Below are 20,587 nucleotides of genomic sequence, written 5' to 3'. Positions count from 1 at the left end.
ACAAAATGTGATAAACATCCGAAGAATTACTCGTCGTACTCCAGACAAGAAAACGATTAACACTGGAATTATCATCTTAACATTCAATGGAACTGTCCCCCCACAATACATCAAATTCGGCCTATTACGTGCTCCGACCCGTCCTTATTACCCTTTGCCTCTACTATGCTACGGTTGTTTCTCCTACGGCCACACCAAATTCAAGTGCAGTAACCAAATGACTTGCGAAAACTGCTCGGATACACACGAACTGATTGAAACCAACGACAACGTTCAGGCATGTAATAAACCCACGTTCTGCAAGAACTGCGAACAAAGCCTGCTGATCGTTCATGTCCAGTTTACAAGATGGAGGTAGAGATAATCCGTATGAAGGTAGACGAAGTTTAACATTTGTCGAAGCCAGAAAAGCGCACCAAAACCGAGTCACAAAATCAAAAGGCACGTACGCCAATGTAGTGCAGCAAAGACTGATCGTTGCACAATTGCCGAACAATGAAATAACTACTCTAACCCAACTCCTCGTTCAAAAAGAACAAGCCAACAAGACACTGCATCAAAAAAATCAAGAATTACGGAAACAGGTAACAGATCTTCAACAATCCTTGAAGCAGGTGCTGAAAAACCAGAAAAAACTGCAGGAACAGTTTAGCCGTTACACTCAGCGTGCACAACAGCCAAACGAGTCGCAAAAAGAGCAAGTCAGATCAGAAGAAACAGCACCATGTGATACTGCACACTCATCGAGAAAGACTTTTGTTGATCCAAATCGTATTTTAACTAGACAACAGACACGTAGTGGCAGTCAAGGCAGCATCCCCCGTGATTCAGATTCCATGAATTCAAACAAAAAACGCTCCTTTTTCAAACCATTAGCAAAACCTCCCAAAATCCAAAAGAACGAGGAATTAAACATTTCATTCAGCAATGATGAAACTGACACACAACACCACATGCATGATTCATCTGGAGTATCCGATTATGAGCAAGATCAAGAAATGACAGGAGTAATCAACTAGGCGTATATGTTAACCAATTTATTTGATCTTTATGGATAACTCTCACCAATCTATTATAAACACGTATAATCCAGCAAGTCTAAGCCACACTACCCCTACTACAATGCAAGACACAGATCCGCTTACTCATCTTGGAAGGGAAGGGAACCGGGGATAGCAGACTAGGCTATCAATACGCCACTGTCTCAGCCAATCTCCGGTCTTCCTGGTGATAATAATAGTGGTACGCAAACCCAGGACCTAAACACTACTACAGCAAAGAAATCACACCGCGGAACCAATTCAAGAACATCATCACATCGATCAGCAATTTCAAACATCCCACACAACGTGTCAGAACGTTGTATCGCTATTCAATGGAACGTGAATGGTATAAGAGAACGCTATGCGGATTTGCAACTTTTTGCACCGGAATTTCAGTCAGGTATCATCGCTGTACAAGAATCGCGCCTCGCTCAAGCAGACATAATGCAAAAAATTCACAGAAGCGAGTACAAATGGTCAATTCGTCCGGGGCCAACATCTTGCGCCCAGAATGAAGTACCACCCGTTGTCCACAAATCATTAACACATAAGTTTCTGAGAATAAACACAAATTTACAAGTGGTAGCCGCAAGGGTAAACCATCCGATCGAAGCCACATACGTATCAATTTACATCCCATGTCACTGTGCCCCAGGCCAATTACACAACGAGCTAGAACAATTAGTGACCGAGTTACCACCCCCTATTGTCCTGATGGGTGATTTTAATGCCCACAGTACACTTTGGGGTAGTATCAAAAACGATGGTAAAGGAGCTGTAATTGAAGACTTCACAGCTCAACACAACCTTATAATACTCAACACTGGAGAACACACACGCCTAGATCCAAGAAGTGGAACCACCTCGGCTATCGATCTAACCATCGCATCACTACAAATTGCATCTAAACTACAGTGGCATGTGGACGCAGATAATCGTACGAGTGATCACTTTCCAGTGATAATCGCAATTTGTACCAGAAATTCGACGTCGAAGACGATGGATATATGATAGAGCGAATTGGACGTTATTTGAAGATATCCTGCTAGAACGGATTCACCCTGACCAGTCATACTCAGCAGCAGAACATAGCGACGAAATAATCAATGCAGCAGAACACCACGAAAATCATCGGGAAAACTTGGCACTAAAAGCGTTCCTTGGTGGACCACAGAAGTACGAGCGGTAATTAAGATTAGGCGAAAAAAAACTTAGAGCATTGAAACGACTACACAACGATGATCCAATGAAACAGCAAGCCTTGCAAGAATTTCAACAAGCATGAAACGAATCCAGAAAAGCTGTAAATGAAGCAAAAAGGCATCCTGGGATACCTTTGTCTCCGGAATCAATTCACAAATACCCGGAAGCGAGTTGTGGCGTAAAGTGAATGCATTACGCGGAAAGAGGAACATTCACAAACCGGTCTTGGTGGTGAATAATCAAACAATAGAGGAAACTTTTGCAGATTTCAGAGAACTTAGCCTGCAACTTTGAATCTGTTTCTCAGTCACAGTCAACTAACACTTGCTTAGAGGAGGAGACGGTCCAAAATCTGAATGAAAATCAGGAGACTGATTTCAACAGCAACTTCTCTCTAGAAGAATTTCTCTGGGCTCTAGACAAGGGAAGAAACACATCAGTGGGAGCTGACAACATCAGTTACCAAATGCTTCGACGGTTACCTTATCGCATTAAATTACAAGTGCTTGAAACAATCAAGAAAATATGGAGTACTGGAACAATACCCTAACAATGGAAAGAAGGCATAATTATTCCGCTACCAAAACCGGGAAAGGACCCTAAAAAAATTGATAATCAACGTCCGATCACACTGCTAAGCTGCTTCAGCAAAACTGTTGAACGAATGGTCAACAGACGATTAACAGCTCACATCGAAAAAAGGGCGATTTAATTCTCATTAATTCGCCTTTCAAAAAGGTAGAGGAGTGGATACCTACATCGCTTCATTGGAGAGTGCCATTCGAGAGCCCTTCGAGGACCGTAAACACTGCGAAGTGTTGATGATCGATCTACAAAAAGCCTACGATAAAGCAGACAGAAACAAAATTATTTCAACTTTAATCAGCTGGGGAATTAATGGACGTATGTTGAAATTTCTCAAAAATTTTCTTACGAACAGACACTTCCGCGTAGGGGATTCATTGTCTTCAAGAAAAGTACAAGCTACCGGTGTCCCTCAACAATCCATATTATCGGTCACCTTGTTTCTCGTATTAATGGAAACGGTCTTCGAAAGGATCCCTAGAGGTCTACAAATATTTGTGTATGCAGACGACATTTTGATTTTGGCTATCAACAGAAATGCTAAACAAGTTCGACGCAAAATTCAAGTAGCAGCAACAGCACTAGAAATATGGGTTGAACAAACCAAAATGTGTATATCGGTTGAAAAATCATGCTACATGCATCTGTGCAAGAAACGTAAACGTCCCGAACTACCTCCAGTTGTAATTAACAACGCATCAGTACCAGAAGTGCAATATGCTAGAATTCTCGGCGTGACAGTGGACAGGCGGTTGAATTTCAAATGCCATGCAGCAGCAGTTCGACGAAATACGCAGTCTATGTTGAATCTGCTGAAGATCTTAGGTAACAGGATGAACGGAGCAACAAGGAAATCTCTGTTTCAAATAACAAATGCGGTAGTGTTACCAAAATTACTTTTTGGGTTTTTCGTTAACTAACAGCGGTAGTGTAACAGCGATCAAAACTATGCAACCTTTATACAACTCAGCTATACGGGAATCCTCAGGAGCGTTTCGTACGAGTCCAGTAGACTCAATCATGGCTGAATCTGGTCAACTACTTTTTCGACATATGACGACACTCCACGTAACTACTAAGGCCATTAGACTAATGGAAAAATCAAGCCAAATCTTCCCAAATCTATCGCCAAGTAATGGAGTGCCAAGTGTTTTTCCATCGGTAAACAGAGCAATGACAGAATATCGAATTTTAACCGGAGAAGCACTTCCAAACATCGCCTCTCTATCATGTGTCGGGGAACGTCCAGGGGATACAACAAGCCTTCAAATTGCCATTCGTTTTCGAGCTCTCCATCGAGACAGAGGTTGTTTTTTCTAGTCCGTAGTGCTGTGTGTGGCGATAAAGAATAGTGTTAATCCGCATTCAAGGTTATTTTGCCAGTTCGGTTCGGTCCTCAGTCTTTTGTTCGCGTGTGAGGATTAAACAATACCCAAGTAACCATAAGCATTAAGCCATTGCACTATATTGGCTATACATTTGCACTAATGTTGCATTGAAACTCTATTACAGCATTAACAACGCAATAAAGCTCTATATTAGCATCAATAATGCATAGCTGCACAGCCGACATATAGCATTATAGCTTGCTCTATATGCGTATATAAAGCTGATATAACGCGTATATGCTTCAAGGATCTTTAAAGCATGTAAGCTTTACAAGTGCATTTAATGCCATTATAGAGAAAATAAAAAGCTGATATAATGCTATTGTAATGCTGTGGGTTTATTTGTTAAGCAACTCTTCTTGAAGATTATATTCGGCATATTTCATTTCAATTGAACATATGCAATATAGTCCAGGAAGCTAACGCAGCGCACTTACCGTGAAGGACGCGGCAAGGTACCTCAGTTCGAGACTTACTAAAGGTAATTTTCGTAAACATTCATATCATGCGAGAACGTAAACCCATTAAGGATATTCATTACAATGCATTAGAACAGAGTCAATTACAGTTTTAAACAGAATATTTTATTTTAAAATTTTTCCTTTTTGCTCATCATACCGAAAGGAAACATAAGAAATGGTTTTAAAACCAAGGCGGACAATGAGAACCAACTGAAGCTTTTTAATAGCATTAGTAGTGTCAATATAAGGCTTTCAAATTTGACATTTGTGCGCTTTTGCTATATAATAGCATTAGTACTGCAGAAATGAGCTGTCAATCTCTGCACAGTAATAGCACTATATTTCGCCTTTTCTGGCATAATATCAGCATTATACAAGTATTTAGGGCTTCACGGCTTTATAGGACAGCATTATATGTGGATCTAAAGCAGATATTAGGCTACGTTATAATGCTTGTTGGTTAAATGGAAGTTGAATCGGGTTCAACTTCTAAGGCTCCCCCTGGCCCAAATGCTGTCCAGAACTCTCAACTGGTCCATTTGTGGTCTTCTTTCGGCCCAAGACTAAATCACTGAATCTTCTTCAGATTTCTAGAGACCTGACGGAACGGTTCTCGGCTGTGACCGAAATTTCAAAGGTCCGCTCGGACAAGATAAGGGTGTTGCTAGCCAACTCAAAGCAGGCAAACGATATTGCTTGCTGTGAGCACTTTACGCGAGATTATAAGTGTATATTCCAGCTGTAAAAGTACAATCCGAAGGCGTCGTAACCGATGAGAGTTTGACGTGCGAGGATCTGCTGAAGTACGGGGTTGGCCGTTTCTGAGACCGCTTACTTCAGCCAGTGAAAATACTTGAGTGCAAACGTTTGCACTCAGTAGTAGTTGCGGGGGATGGTTCAAAAACGTACCCCCAATCAAACTCTTATCGGGTGACCTTCGCTGGTACCGCTTTGCCAAATTTCGTCCTCTTGCATAAGGTCCGTCTGCCTGTGCGTCTGTTTGTGCCGCGGGTCATGAATTGCACAAAGTGTAAACAACTGGGTCACACAGCCACCCATTGTAGCAATAAGGCCCGCTGTGGAAAATGCGGGGAGAATCATCTAGATGATTCGTGCAGTAAGCAAGCCGAATAGTGTCCCTACTGTGCGGAGAGTCTGCATGATATCTTGCATGTCCCGCGTGCAAACTACGTGGGGATAAACTGAAACGTTCCCTTGCGGGACGATCCAAACATTCTTTCGCAGAAATGTTAAAGAATGCTACGCCACCATCCTCAGCAAACATCTATACTCACTTGAGTTTGTCTTCACATCTCGCCCTGAGCAGAAGCAAAAAATTGTCCCGCGCAAGTGAAACAGTCAATTCTACCTAAAAATCAATCGGTGCCTATCACACAAGCAGTCCATATAACAATAGCCTATACCTACTGTGGGATATAGTGATGAGTGACGGTGCCCAGCAAAAAGCAACCCAGATGCGGCCGAACTGTGTTGCTGTTGATTTTTCAAAATGCCCCGTAAGACCAGCCATTCGGGAAGTGGAACAGTTATTAAAAGTGCAGATGGAACTCAATCTGGCTGAAGTGAAAACACTACAAATGCATCATATCAAACATTGCGCGCTGATTTCGTTCAACAACATTAACCAAGCTGAGTCATTCGCCTCGCGAAACAACATGCAGCACACCGCCGAATGCGGCAATGTTAAATATAGCATTCCCGTATACATCGAGAACGGTGCCGTAGAAGTTCGGGTCCATGATTTGGCTACGCGTACCCCTGACGGCGCGATTAAAAAATGCTTGCAAAAATACGGAGAAGTAGACTCCGTTACACATGATACATGGAGGAATTTTTCCCGGGCATCCCTAACGGTGTTCGTGTGGTGAGAATGCGTGTGACCAAGCCAATTCCCTCATACTTAAGCTTCACAGTGTTAGGAAGGGACGATGCTCTCATTCAACAGACATCACTAGTCACGTACCCAGGGCAAATTCCTACGTGCCAGTTCTGCACGAAGAAGCTGCACCTCGGAAAACCTTGCGTAGAAACTGTTAAGGAAAACTTAACCAATCCAACTGAAATCAGCCCAGAACCATCTTACGCTAAACCACTAACAGCTGCAAAACCAACATCTCCGGATCAAGCACCAACAACCAGCAACAACAACAACAAAACGAATGCCGAAAAATACGACCGATAAGAGTAAGACACAAACTGGAACATCTGACCGCGAGCAGCAGGAAAGTACTACGGATGAGGACATGGACATGAACGACAACGCGAAAGAAGACAAACGGATCGAACCTCAAATTGCAGTGGACAACACTGGCAATCTTTCGCCCCCTAGAAAAAGGATCTCAACACGCAGCAGAAAGCTGCGTCTGAACGAGACAAAAAACTTGACTTAGTTGTTTTTTTTTATTTATTGTAAAAAACGAACAATCGGCCTCGTCGAGCTACCGCATTTGGGCCTAAATAAATATATTAATTATAAAAAAAAATCTATACTCACTTGCCTCCTGGCGAGGGCGAGGCTGGTAACCCACAAGAGGGAACATCTACTAGGGTGCCTAGAAGTTATAGGAAGAGGAGGAACATTTCCTCTCGTAAAGTTCCTTGTAAAGGCCAGAAGGTGTCCCTTGACGGGGCTCCGAAAGTGACATCTATTGGAAGTGTTGCAACCAAACCGAAGCAATTAGCTCCTGGTCTCGGAGGATTAAGCTCAGAGAAGGAGTTCCCAGCACTGCCAGGAACATCAAAAATCCCAAGTGTTCCTTTGTTTCAGTTCGAGAGTAATCATAGCACTGGAATTATAAAACTCTCGGACATAGTGGACTGAATAATAAAAACTTTCAATATTACTGATCCTATTAAAAGTCTTATGTTAGCTTTTCTCCCTACAGTGAGAACATTTTTGAAGCAGTTGACTGCTAAATTGCCCCTCCTCTCAACGATTGTATCCTTCGATGGCTATCTCATCGAACGAGGTCACGGAATCGATTCCTTCAAAATTTTAATAAATAATTTGAGTTGCGATGCATTTGCATTATGTGAAACTTGGTTAACTTCCGATATAGATCTCAACTTCCACGACTTTAATATTATTCGCCTGGATCGAGACACCCCCTATGGAGGAGTGCTTTTGGGGATCAAAAAGTGCTATTCCTTCTACAGAATTAACCTTCCCTCGATAACAGGTATTGAAGTTGTCGCTTGTCAAGTAAGAACCAAAGGCAAAAGCCTTTGCATAGCATCCGTTTATATTCCCCCCAACACCGCGGTTGGGCACCGACGGCTACAAGACATCTTAGAATCTCTGCCAGCACCGCGACTAGTTTTAGGAGACTTTAACTCTCACGGTACAGCATGGGGTTGCCTCTATGATGATAACCGGTCTTCCTTAATTCAGGATCTTTGCGATAACTTCAATTTGACAATTTTAAACACGGGTGAAATGACACGGATTCCTGCTCCTCCAGCGCGCCCGAGCGCCTTAGACTTGTCCCTTTGCTCAACATCGCTGCGGTTAAATTGCACGTGGAAGGTAATTCCTGATCCCCACGGCAGCGACCATCTGCCGATTGTAGTCTCAATCAATAACGGTTCAAGGCCATTGAAATCAATCAATATTTCGTATGACCTCACACGAAATATCGATTGAAAGAGCTATGCTGCCGCGATATCCGACAACATCGAATCTACCCAAGAACTTCCTCCGGAGGAAGAGTACAGCTTTTTGGCTGGCTTGATTCTCGACAGCGCGAATCAAGCTCAGACTAAGCCAGTACCCCCGGCGCGAACATACAAAAACGCTCTCCTAATCCGTGGTGGGACAAAGAGTGCTCAGACGTGTACGCGGAGAAGGCCGCCGCGTATAAGACCTTCTGGGACGACGGGTTACCCGCAAGCTATCGACAATATGCGACGTTAGAAACGCGAATGAAGAGTTTGATGAAAGCCAAGAAACGTAGTTACTGGCGCCAGTTCGTTGACGGACTAACGAGAGAAACATCGATGAGCACTCTTTGGGGCACGGCCCGGCGTTTGCGAAACCGAAACAGTACTAACGAGAGTGCAGAATATTCAAACCGTTGGATATTCGATTTCGCCAAGAAGGTTTGTCCGGATTCCGCCCCGGCACAGAAGATTTACCGCGCCGCGTCTCCTCACGATAGCGCGAACGAAACACCTTTTTCGATGGTGCTCTCTTGTCGTGTAACAATAAAGCTCCGGGGCCAGACAGAATCAAATTCAACTTGTTGAAGAATCTGCCTGACTCTGCCAAGAGACGCTTGTTGAACTTATTTAATAAGTTTCTCGAGGCTAACATTGTCCCACTCGATTGGAGACAAGTGAAGGAAAATCAGCCTCCGACCACAATTCGTACCGTCCGATCGCAATACTATCCTGTATCCGGAAGTTGTTCGAGAAAATGATCCTATCCCGCCTCGTCAATTAGGTCGAAGCAAATGGCTTACTGTCAGATACACAATTTGGCTTTCGCAAAGGCAAAGAGACGAACGATTGTCTTGCGTTGCTCTCAACTGAAATTCAAATGGCCTATGCTAGCAAAGAGCAGATTGCATCAGTGTTCCTAGATATTAAGGGGGCTTTTGATTCAGTTTCGATCAACATTCTTTCTGAGAAGCTGTACCAGCATGGTCTTTCAGCGACTTTAAACAACTTTTTACTAAACTTGTTGTCGGAAAAGCACATGCATTTTTCGCATGGTGACTTATCAACATCACGATTTAGCTACATGGGCCTTCCCCAGGGCTCATGTCTAAGCCCCCTGTTATACAATTTCTACGTCAACGACATTGATGAATGTCTTGACAATTCCTGCACGTTAAGGCAACTTGCAGACGATGGCGTGGTGCTTGTTACGGGACCCAAAGCTGTCGATCTACAAGGACCATTACAGAATACCTTGGACAATTTGTCTGCTTGGGCTATTAAGCTGGGTATCGAATTCTCCACGGAGAAAACTGAGCTAATTGTATTTTCAAGGAAGCGTGAACCAGCACAACTACAGCTTCTATTAATGGGTCAAACTATCGCTCAGGTCTACACAGTAAAATATCTAGGGGTCTGGTTCGACTCGAAAGGTACTTGGGGATGCCATATTCGGTATCTGAAACAGAAATGCCAGCAAAGGATCAACTTTCTTCGTACAATAACCGGAACGTGGTGGGGAGCCCACCCAGGAGACCTAATTAGGTTGTATCAAACAACGATACTGTCGGTACTGGAATACGGATGCTTCTGCTTTCGATTCGCCGCGAACATACATTTCATCAAACTCGAAAGAATTCAGTATCGTTGTTTGCGTATCGCCTTAGGATGCATGCAGTCGACCCATACGATGAGTCTCGAAGTGCTGTCGGGCGTTTCCCGTTGAAAAATCGATTTTGAGAACTCTCATATCGATTGCTCATTCGATGCGATATCTTGAACCCGGTCATGATTGAAAATTTCGAAAGGCTTGTTGAGCCCAATTCTCAGACCCGTTTCATGTCCCTGTACTTTGACTACATGGCGCAGAATATTAACCCTTCTTCTTACAATCCCAACCATGTGCATTTCATAAATACTTCTGAATCTACTGTTTTCTTCGACACATCCATGAAAGACGAGATTAGTGGAATTCCGGACCACATACGCCCACAAGTGGTTCCAAACATTTTTGATAATAATTTCCGAGAAGTCGACTGTTCGGATCAAACCTCGAAGGGTCCACTGGCTTCGGTATTTTCAATCAAAAATTCGCCGCCTCCTACAAACTCAGTGACCCTGCTTCAGTTTACGCCGCAGAACTAGCTGCCATTCAGTATACCCTTGGAGTCATTGAAACATTACCCGCAGGCCATTACTTCATCGTTTCGGATAGCCTCAGTTCCATTAACGCTATTCGCTCGATGAAACATGGAAAGCACTCCTCGTATTTTTTGGGGAAAATACGGGAGCTACTGAGTGCTTTATCTGACAACTCTTTGCAGATTACCCTGGTATGGGTCCCTTCTCATTGCTCCATTCCGGGCAATGAGAAGGCAGACTCCTTAGCTAAGGTGGGTGCCTTAGAAGGAGACGTTTACGAAAGACCAATTTGCTTCAGCGAATTTTTCAGTATTACTCATCAGAGAACCCTCGAAAGTTGGCAAACTTCGTGGAGCAGTGGGGAGCTGGGAAGGTGGCTACATTCGATAATCCCTAAGGTATCGAAGAAACCTTGGTTCAAGAGGATGGATGTGGGTCGTGACTTCATTCGTGTGATGTCCCGACCCATGGCAAACCATTACACGCTGGATACACATCTCCGGCGTATTGGGCTCGTGGATAGTGGTATCTGCGCTTGTGGCGACGGCTATCACGACATCGAGCACATTGTCTGGGCGTGCACTGAGTACAGTTCCGCCAGGTCTCGGCTAATGGATACCCTGCGGGCCCGAGGAAGACCAACCAACGTCCCGGTTCGAGATGTGCTGGCAAGCCGCGATGTCCTCTCTATGTCCCTTATATACACCTTTGTGAAAACCATCAATATACAAGTCTAATTTCCCCTTCTTATTTTCCTTATCATTCTCAGAACCCTCTTCCACATGTATCAAAGCATCTGTATCGAATGAGCCAACAAACACGGGACCTACGGCACGAACATAACACGCTTAACTCGAAATGTAGCCGATCCACATCTGAGCCGTACTACGAAATCGTCTGGACCCCTGCCATCTTGAGGAGGACCACCCGGCGTCCCAGTACATGATTCCCCTGATGAAGGCCACCCGAGTTTGTAATCCGTTGATCTCACGATGCCTGAAACTGAAATAATTTTCTCTCCCTGCCATCTTTGTCTACCCTCCCTCCCCTGACTCTTATACCCAGAAGTAACACCCCTACCCCCCCCCCCCCCCATTATCTTCACGAAGAACTTAGCTCTTCTTGTCTCTTCTAGTTTTTACTATTATATTATATAATCTCGTTGAAAATGCCCAACTCTACTACCCACAAAAATAACTATAATTACGAATCTTTACAAAATTCAATCATGCCCTCTAATTATTCCTACTTTTAAGATAGTCGTAAAAAATTGTCCCCCTTAGTTAAACATTATTTGCTCCAATAATCTCACTGATAAAAATGTCAAACCATATTGCCACAAAAACTAAATGACCCCCCTAATCTTACGAAAATAATATTATCCCCTTGTGTAGATATATAAGATAGCTATAAAATCGCATTAGTTTCATTTTAAAAAAATCAATATGTAATCCCCTAGTTTTAAGCAATTTAAAATGTAAAACAAAACAAAATTGGCACCTTTAAGCTAACGCAACGTGCCTTATCAAATAAACGATTTGAATAAAAAAAGCCTTCAAATTGATTGGATTACTAAAACCAAGTACAAAGTTGGTGAGGCACCATCTAAGGCTCAACAGCTATTCCTAGCAACAAGAGAAACCAAGTACCTGACTCACAAACCGATGGCTCAGTTACGGAAGCAGCTGTTGGTTTTGAAATCACCTGTGAAAATATCGAAATTAGCAAGCAACTCCCTCTAGTATGTTCAATTTTCTCCGCTGAGGCGATGGCAATACTTTATGCGATAAAGCATATGTCCTAATCGCTGCAGTTTCATAACCGTAATGTTGTGCGGCACCTTGTCGACTGCTTTGGCGAAATCAAAATATATTGCATCAACTTGCTGGCGCACCGCGACGGCTGGAACTAGAAAACTTGTGTACGTCATCAAGTTCGAAGTTGTCGAGCGTTTCTTTACAAATCCGTGCTGACGTTCATCAATTATGTGTGAAGATGCAGCGTACATCTCATTGGAAACAAACTTTTCCAGAATGTGGCCAAACAATTCAGAAGCGAGATCCCTCTATAGTTTTCAATGTTATGAGTGTTTCCTGCCTTATGGATAGGAACTATAGCAGCTTCTTTCCACACACTTGGAAAAACATTTTCCGTGATCGAGCGCTTGCAAATAATGCTTACTGGTACAGAAAGCGCTCGGGCACAATGTTTTATGAACAAAGGGGGCAAACAATTCGGACCTGACCCTTTCAACGGGTCAATGCTCGACAAAGCTATTAAAACATCGGCATCGTTTACGTTAGGGCGGGGGAGGCTTATATTATAGGTTCGCAATGTTTCGAGGTAGTCTTGCGATGGGTAGATAGGAGGCCTGGTAAAAACATCTCGAAAGTGATCTGCAAATAGATTCGATTCGGCAGTGGACTGTCAACATTTGTCTCGAAGATAAACATTTTCTGGAATACCCCCGGAGCGTCTTCTGCTATTTATAAAGTTCCAGAATGTCGAGGGATTATTCCGCAGGTTGCATTGGACTTGGTTGAGATACTCACCGAATGCACTGTTTCGGGCTGTTTCATATTGCAGCTCAATTTTTCGAAGTATAATTTTGTTGTCTTCAATCCTGTGACGTAAGAATCGCTTACGTTGCTTCCGTAGTATGTTGCGCAGCCGGCCATGCTCAGCGTTCCACCACGGGTACTCATAATCTACTTTTTAGTGGTACGTTTTGTAGGAACATTGCAACGAAGAATTCCATATATGGCCTCGTAGAACGCCGAAACTGCCTGATCCAAATCATTTCCATGCAGTATATCGTGCCAATTGACTGCGCCAATGACCGATGTTACTTCATCGAGGTTGCATCGAGTAAAATCAAAGTTGAGGTCATTAGTTGTATCAGAATCGTTGCCGTCGTTAGAACACGCATCAAACCTTAAAACGAAGGGCTTATGGTGAGGGTATACCTTAAGTATAGATGTCGGAGGCTCGATCAGTTCGAACACGTTCGTGTCGTTGACGAAGGCTAGATCGAGTGTCCGTCCGTTCACATTGCTAAGAGAGCAGATTTGATATAAACCACCAGAGACCAAAGTTTCTGTGATGGCCGTCTCTTGCTCCGATGTCGCATTTTCTGGAATGTAGAACTTAAGATCGTCGTCGAAAGACCACCGGAGATGAGGAAGGTTGTAATCACCAACAACTAGTACATTGTCTCGCCTGCTGGCTTTGTCAAGAATGCTCTGAACCGCGGAGGAGTGTACGTTATACAAGTCAGGATAACTGTTCGGCCTCAGATAAATGCAGCAAATAAATAACGACCGACCTGGCAGGGACACGCGTACGACAACCTGTTCCAAACATTCACATCCAGGCATTTTTAGTTCAGTCGCAGCAAGATTTTTCTTTATCGCAATAAGAACACCACCTCCGCGGCGTAGATGGCTGGTAGAAGAATACGATCGCAACGATAAATAGCGTAGTTCGTTGTAAGCTCGGAATACATATCATACATATCATCCCATACCCAGGTTTCGGCGAGAAAAATAATGTCGGAATCGCAGGAAGTAAGGGCAAGCAAGAAGGTCTGAGTTTTCGTTCTCATTCCACGGACGTTCTGATAGTAGACGGACAGGAAATCTTCAGAGGTCAAGTGTGTGGTATGAATGGATCGTTGAGAATCGAAGCTTACTTGGATGTTAGCGGCGTCTCCACAGCGATCAGGGGTGGAATTGGGGTGTGCGGAGGTCTCCAAAAATTCTGACCGGCTCGTCCTGTATCCTTAAATTCGCGAAACCGAATACCTATTGGCCATGTATCCGCTGACATAGCTTTTGCCCTAAGATTAACTGGCATGTTCACCTTGAAGGATACAAAGCTCAGCGTGCGCACTTTGCTGCCTCTAGGAACCAGCTTGTCTGCCTTCACTTCCTCAGAATCCAGTCTCGTATGCATCATTTGCAGTACGGTGTCGTCAGGTACCTGCGGGTCAATTCCGGAAAGATATAACCAGAACTTTGGTTCGTCCAGAACTTTGCCACATCGTTTGTGCATTTTTTACAGATACCGGTCATTTTGTTTGTTTCTGTGTAAATGGCAACACGGCTCGAGTCAGTTGCGATAGCTATGAATCTCAGAGTTAGATGGCGATGTCGTCAGAAATCATGCGACGGATGTTATACTCGATGAAATAGATTGGTTTGGTGAGTGGTACTAACAGCAGTGAAGCGACGTAGGAGCGAAAACACTAGCCGGAGCTGCGCAGATGTAATTGTGTGTGTGTGTTGAACGCTACACAGTTTGCACGGATGGATGTTCTTTATCTATCTCGTTGAAAAAAAAACACAGCAAGTGAAATCTGTTCTATTTCGTTGAATGCGGCAGTTGTATAAAGATGCAATTATTGTCAAATTTTGGTTCTGATGATACGACGTAGTGAGGTTAACTGCTGGTGATTGATGGGGTGGGTCGTTTGTGCGAGGTGGGCGGGCGGCGGTGGCGATTTATCTCGTTACGAATGGCGATCGGTAGAATTAGCGGAAAGCTGTTGGTCGGAATATCTAACGGTGATTGCACGGAAAAATAGGCTGTTTAACAGCGAAAAAACTTGTAATACGCGGAGCACAAAATATTAAGGAACGTAAACAAGCACAAGTGTTGCCAAACTTAAAAAAGGATACGAAAAAATTTTGGGCGGGGTAAAATAAGCATAAAGGCGACGCGTGATTCCACCATCAACCTGTTCAATAAGAATAGGACCAACGCACAGTATTTTAAAACGTCGTTTTCGTGCTGAAAATTAATACCGTTAACTTTAGCTGTATAGTTTGTTTGGAGAAGTTGTTGCTCTTATAATTGCGCATCCACAGGAATATATCGTTTAGTGATTAATTCACCTATAAACGATATACGAAATTTATTTTCTGAACTAATTAAGATAGAGACTTTGTGTCTTTAGAAAAGTAGTAGCAAATGTTACTACAAAAGAAATTGCTGAAGGCACTATATATCTATCTTTAATAGTTTGCAAGTTCCCTAACTAATATTATATGATAGACCCCTTAAATTTGTTTTTTTCATGATAACTTTTTTAGGCATTCTCCTTACTTCTTAGAATCTTCCACAAAGTTGTTTGCGGTATCGAAACACATATTTTTGTCGAACATAGTTACTTTCCCTCTGTTGAATTTAAAAATATATTCTAATTTTTGCGATTTTTTGAGTTAACTTCCACCTTAAATAACTCGTTAAGGAGCAAATAATATAACATTCTGAAAGTACTAGCTTTTAACTTTCATATAGTGGCCCGATTGTTAGTTGACGCGATTCTCCCCGAGTGTTGTGTTCAAAACAATATGCCGTCGCAGTGGTATAAAATGAAATATTCAAGCGCACAGCGATAAGCAGCTTCATTTTTTCATGGTAAATTGCATAAAACATCCATCGATAATATAATATGTACAAAGAAGGAAAGGGATTTTTGACCACAATCAAGATCAAAGTACGAAACGTAGCCTATTGTGTGTTCGAGAAGTGTGTCAAGTGATATTTAAGCAATCAGTGGATACTGGTAAGCTTGAACAATGACGGAAATCCCACCAGCAGGTTTGCAACAATTTTAATTAGTGGTATGAAGTTTGTTAATGTCCTTCGTGACATTTATAGTGGAGTTTGATAAACGTCACCTGTTCACAATGTGGATCCTGTCGTGAAGCTCAGGGATGGCCAAAAAAGTATAAATCGAAGACGCCAAAGCTCTTGGCGGAAGAAGAAAGCGGGAGATACCGATTATTAAAAATGAATTTATTTATCTAATTTATACATAAAATTTCGACATTATTAGACACATCCAAATCTACACTTCGATTTTTGAAAGGCAAACCATATACATTGCATGTTATGGCGAACGTGTTCTATGCAATTTACCATGATAAGAAAAAGCTGCTTGTCCCAGTTCGCTTGAATATTTCATTGGTAGGTACTTGGTATACCACTGCGATGGTATATTGTTTTGAACATAACACTGGGGGAGAATCGCGTCAACTAACAATCAGGCTACCAGATGGAAGTAAAAAGCTAGTATTTTCACAATGTTATGATGTTGTTTGCTCCTTTTTGCTCCTTATCGATTTATTTCAGGTAGAAGTTACCCCAAAAATATCGCAAAAATTGGAATATCTTTTTAAATTCAACAGATAGGAAGTAACTATATTCGACAAAAATATGTGTTCCGATACCGCAAACAACTTTATGGAAGATCCTAAGAAATTAGGAGAATGCCTAAAAAAGTTATCATGAAAAAAACAATTTCAAGGGGTCTTTCATACAATATGTTCCATAACTTGCAAACTACACTCAAGTTTTTTTTACGCGGTTTTTTTTTGCGCGGTATTTTTTACGCGGTTTTTTTTACGCGGATTTTGAAATTTACGCGGTTTTCATTTACGCGGATTTTGAAATTTACGCGGTTTTCATTTACGCGGTTTTTGAAATTTATGCGGTTTTCATTTACGCGGGTATTGAAATTTACGCGGTTTTCATTTACGCGGATTTTGGAATTTACGCGGTATCCATCAATGAGGTTCCCTTTATCGCGGATTCTTAAATTTAAGTGGTCTTCATTTACGCGGATTTTGAAATTTACGCGGTTTTCATTTACGCGGATTTTGAAATTTACGCGGTTTTCATTTACGCGGATTTTGAAATTTACGCGGTTTTCATTTACGCGGATTTTGAAATTTACGCGGTTTTCATTTACGCGGATTTTGAAATTTACGCGGTTTTCATTTACGCGGCCTGTATCCCCCGCGTAAAAAAAACCTGAGTGTATTGAAGCTAGATATATAGTGTCTTCTTTTGGTGTTTAACAAAATTTTTCTCCTTAGGGTGAAATATAGCATAATACTTCTAAAGTTAACGGTTTGGACGCTATTAATTTTGAGCACGAAAATAATGTTTTAAAACACTGTGGATTGTACAATTTTATGGGAAATTCCAGTGTAAACTTACTAACCAACCTGTAACGCCGGAACCAAGAGTCAGAACCGAATGAAATTCAGCAGCAGTCAATGGCATTACTGTATCTTTCATTTGAAATAATGTCGTAAAAATCGGAAGAGAATTCGTTGGGGAATAGCTGTGATATTAGCTTAGGAACTTGGCGAGAACCCATTTTAATTCGTTTTACGTCATTTGGACATCATGGTTGTACCAGTTTATATGGGAATTTGCTATGTGACCGAACTCTTCAACCCGTAACTCCGGAATTTAATTAAATTCCGAGTTCCGGTTCCGGAGTTACGGGTTTAAGAGTGCGGACACACAGCAAATTCACATTTTTGTCGTTCTCCTATAGAAAGGTTATGCGATCACTCTGAACATCGTCAACTTAATCCCGGCCATTTTTTTTTACTTACATAGGCTTTCTGTATTTTAACAGGGACGTAGTTAGGGGGATACGGTGAGGGGTACCCCCCACATCACTCACCACCCTTCCCTAAACCTCCCTTCCCTCATCATGTACCTCCCTACCCGAATAAAATTTTCTGGTCCCTCCAGAATAAATTTCCTAGTGGGTCTGAAAACCAGTGAAAAATTTGGTTTGAAATAATTTCGAGTTGAGAAACTAATTTAAAATTTCTTAGCAAGTTGAAAATTGGTGGGGTCCAAGCCCCCGAACCATCCTCCTGGATTTTAAGTGTTTCAGCGTCGACACATACCAACTCAAGTTCGTAGCCAGTGATTGCATAACCTTTCTTTATATGCGGAAGGCAACATATAACATCCGTACTGGGTATTGAAAAAGATTTCTCAACTTAACACAACCGTTGTCCAAAGGCATTATTGAATACTCATAAATCATACTATGATTCGCATTAACTTGCAATGTAGAATCATGTTTTAACACGGATAATTATTCGTCCTGCTGTATAAGCTAGGTTGAAACATTTATCAACCTGTGTAAAATCATCCTTTAATTCTGCCAGATAGGATAGAAATCATTGGTTCCGCATATCATAAGAAAGAAACTTTTAACATTCACCCACCCGTTCATGATTTTAATACAACGCAACACGAATTAAAAGGAACCTTTTTGGAGGTAAATGCCATTTATATTTTCAGTAGACATGTTTTCGATAAGTAAATGCAAAGAACAAACAATTTCTTCGAAGCAAAAATTATTGGTTCATTATTATCGTTGAACCATGCGTTTATAACTAGTATGTCCCAAGGGCAAAAACATCTAGTTAGACCAGTGCTGCATTCGGTAACCGCAAACAGAAAACCTTCCTACACGGTCGCAAGCACTCATAGTCGACTCTCTTTCCGTACTGTGACAGCAACATATAAGGTCAGTCATACTACGTGCCTTTGCAAAAAAATGTTCTGTCTTTTCGCTCTTTTGTTCACTCAGTTTGACTGAAGCCTCTCGATGACAGTCAGTTTTGAAAATTATTGTCATTAAGGGTCGATTTCTTCACCCTCGCTTAGCGAGGTTTAAACGTACTGGTGAACCTGGTTTAAAGATAAGCGAGGGTGAAGAAATCAGCCCTAAGCCTAGCAAAGGAAATTTTAATTTCTGCAAGATGCAAGTTTTGATTTCAATATTACAGTTCAATTACATTACCTATTGAACAATTGGCTTGGTTGCTAACCGAAAATTGTTTGAGAAATATTGTCTTTCATTTTCCGTCACCGTTTTGATAAGAGTTGCAAGCCACGTAAATTGCTCATGTAATGTCATATTTAATAATGCAATATTCATTTTGTATTCTATCGGATTCCCTAATAACATAAAAACACAGATAAAACTAACTGCGGTTTTATGTTATGTTTTATGTCTGTGATAAAACTAACTCTGTTTATTCGCAGTCTAGTGCACCCAATTACAGTAGGCAGGGTTAAAATGCAAGGAAATCAAAAGAAATATATTGACCTTTCTACTCCCGTTAAAAATGAAACGGTGCCGAATTACTTCGTGAGGAAAACAAAAAAAATAGGCTGTGTTTTGATCATGTTGATGTGTTCGATTAGTTAAAAATATGCTCTGTCTATTGATAAATCTTGAGCGTTTTTTCAAAACGTCATATCTGCAATGAGTTACTCTCTTTGTTTACTTTCTCTTTCGATTTTTACGGCGTCACTATAACACTTTTCACTTATTTTACAGTACAGATCGAAAGACGGTGGTTTTAACTAGCATATTATGCAAAGAGTTGAGGGATAAATGTCAAAGTTACCGAATTATTAACAGAAGAGAAAGTAAACAAAGAGAGTAACTCATTGCAGATATGATGTTTTGAAAAAACGCTCAAGAAATATTTTTGAAGTAAAACAGGTCAAAGAACAACATGCATTACTACTAATTCAGGAGCATATAAGCTATAAGTATTATTTAAGTTTAACTATCAGTATGTTGCTGATTTTGATAGAATTTAAGGCAAACATAAACACTGGCTAGTGATTGAATCGTATATGGTGATTATTTAGTGAATAAAAACTACGCTTGTTGAATTCGCGTGGTAGACAAAAAGGAAAGAGAAATTATCATTGTGTGATGTCACTTGACTCGACTATCTGCGACCCGTAATTTTTTTTCTCGCTCTCCCTCGTCACTGTTGTTGGTACTCACTATGTTCAGTTTTGGTTGCTCAAGTTCTCTCATCTGAAAATGACGATCATTTTGATTTGTGACTGAAGCTTTGCGTACATTTTGAAGAAAAAGTGATAGTTATGATTTTGTGCAACTCTGAGTTAGACTATTCAAGAAAACAAGCGTTCGACCGATAGCTGTTAACGTACGACACAGCTGCAAAATGTGTGCAAAAATTATAAGGTGCTCTCAATTCGCACACAGAGAACTGACGAGCATATGGACATCAATTCAACGCACGCTGGTTCAATATTTCATTTGAACCGGTGCAAAAGATAATAGAAAAAGCCGTCTCCCATGACACTCGTGCTGCTATTCAATCGAAAGCTTGTGGTTGAGAGTACGAGATGTGTGCATGTTTGAAGTTGCACAGGTGAAACCATAAAGGTAGAGGTTTTTTCATCATTTAAAATATTTTGTGTACTAACTGCAGTT

General features: G+C 41.6%; 1 protein-coding gene across 1 annotated transcript in view; it reads right to left on the bottom strand.

Moving 5' to 3' along the window:
• Nucleotides 1-20,587, bottom strand: part of LOC131682745 (DNA mismatch repair protein spellchecker 1) — a 67,088-nt gene that overhangs the window by 9,071 nt on the left and 37,430 nt on the right. The gene's annotated exons all lie outside the window — the stretch shown is intronic.

Source organism: Topomyia yanbarensis, chromosome 2, assembly GCF_030247195.1.
Source record: "Topomyia yanbarensis strain Yona2022 chromosome 2, ASM3024719v1, whole genome shotgun sequence".
In the NCBI taxonomy this organism is placed as follows: domain Eukaryota; kingdom Metazoa; phylum Arthropoda; class Insecta; order Diptera; family Culicidae; genus Topomyia; species Topomyia yanbarensis.
This window is presented reverse-complemented; position numbering and strand designations above follow the sequence as displayed.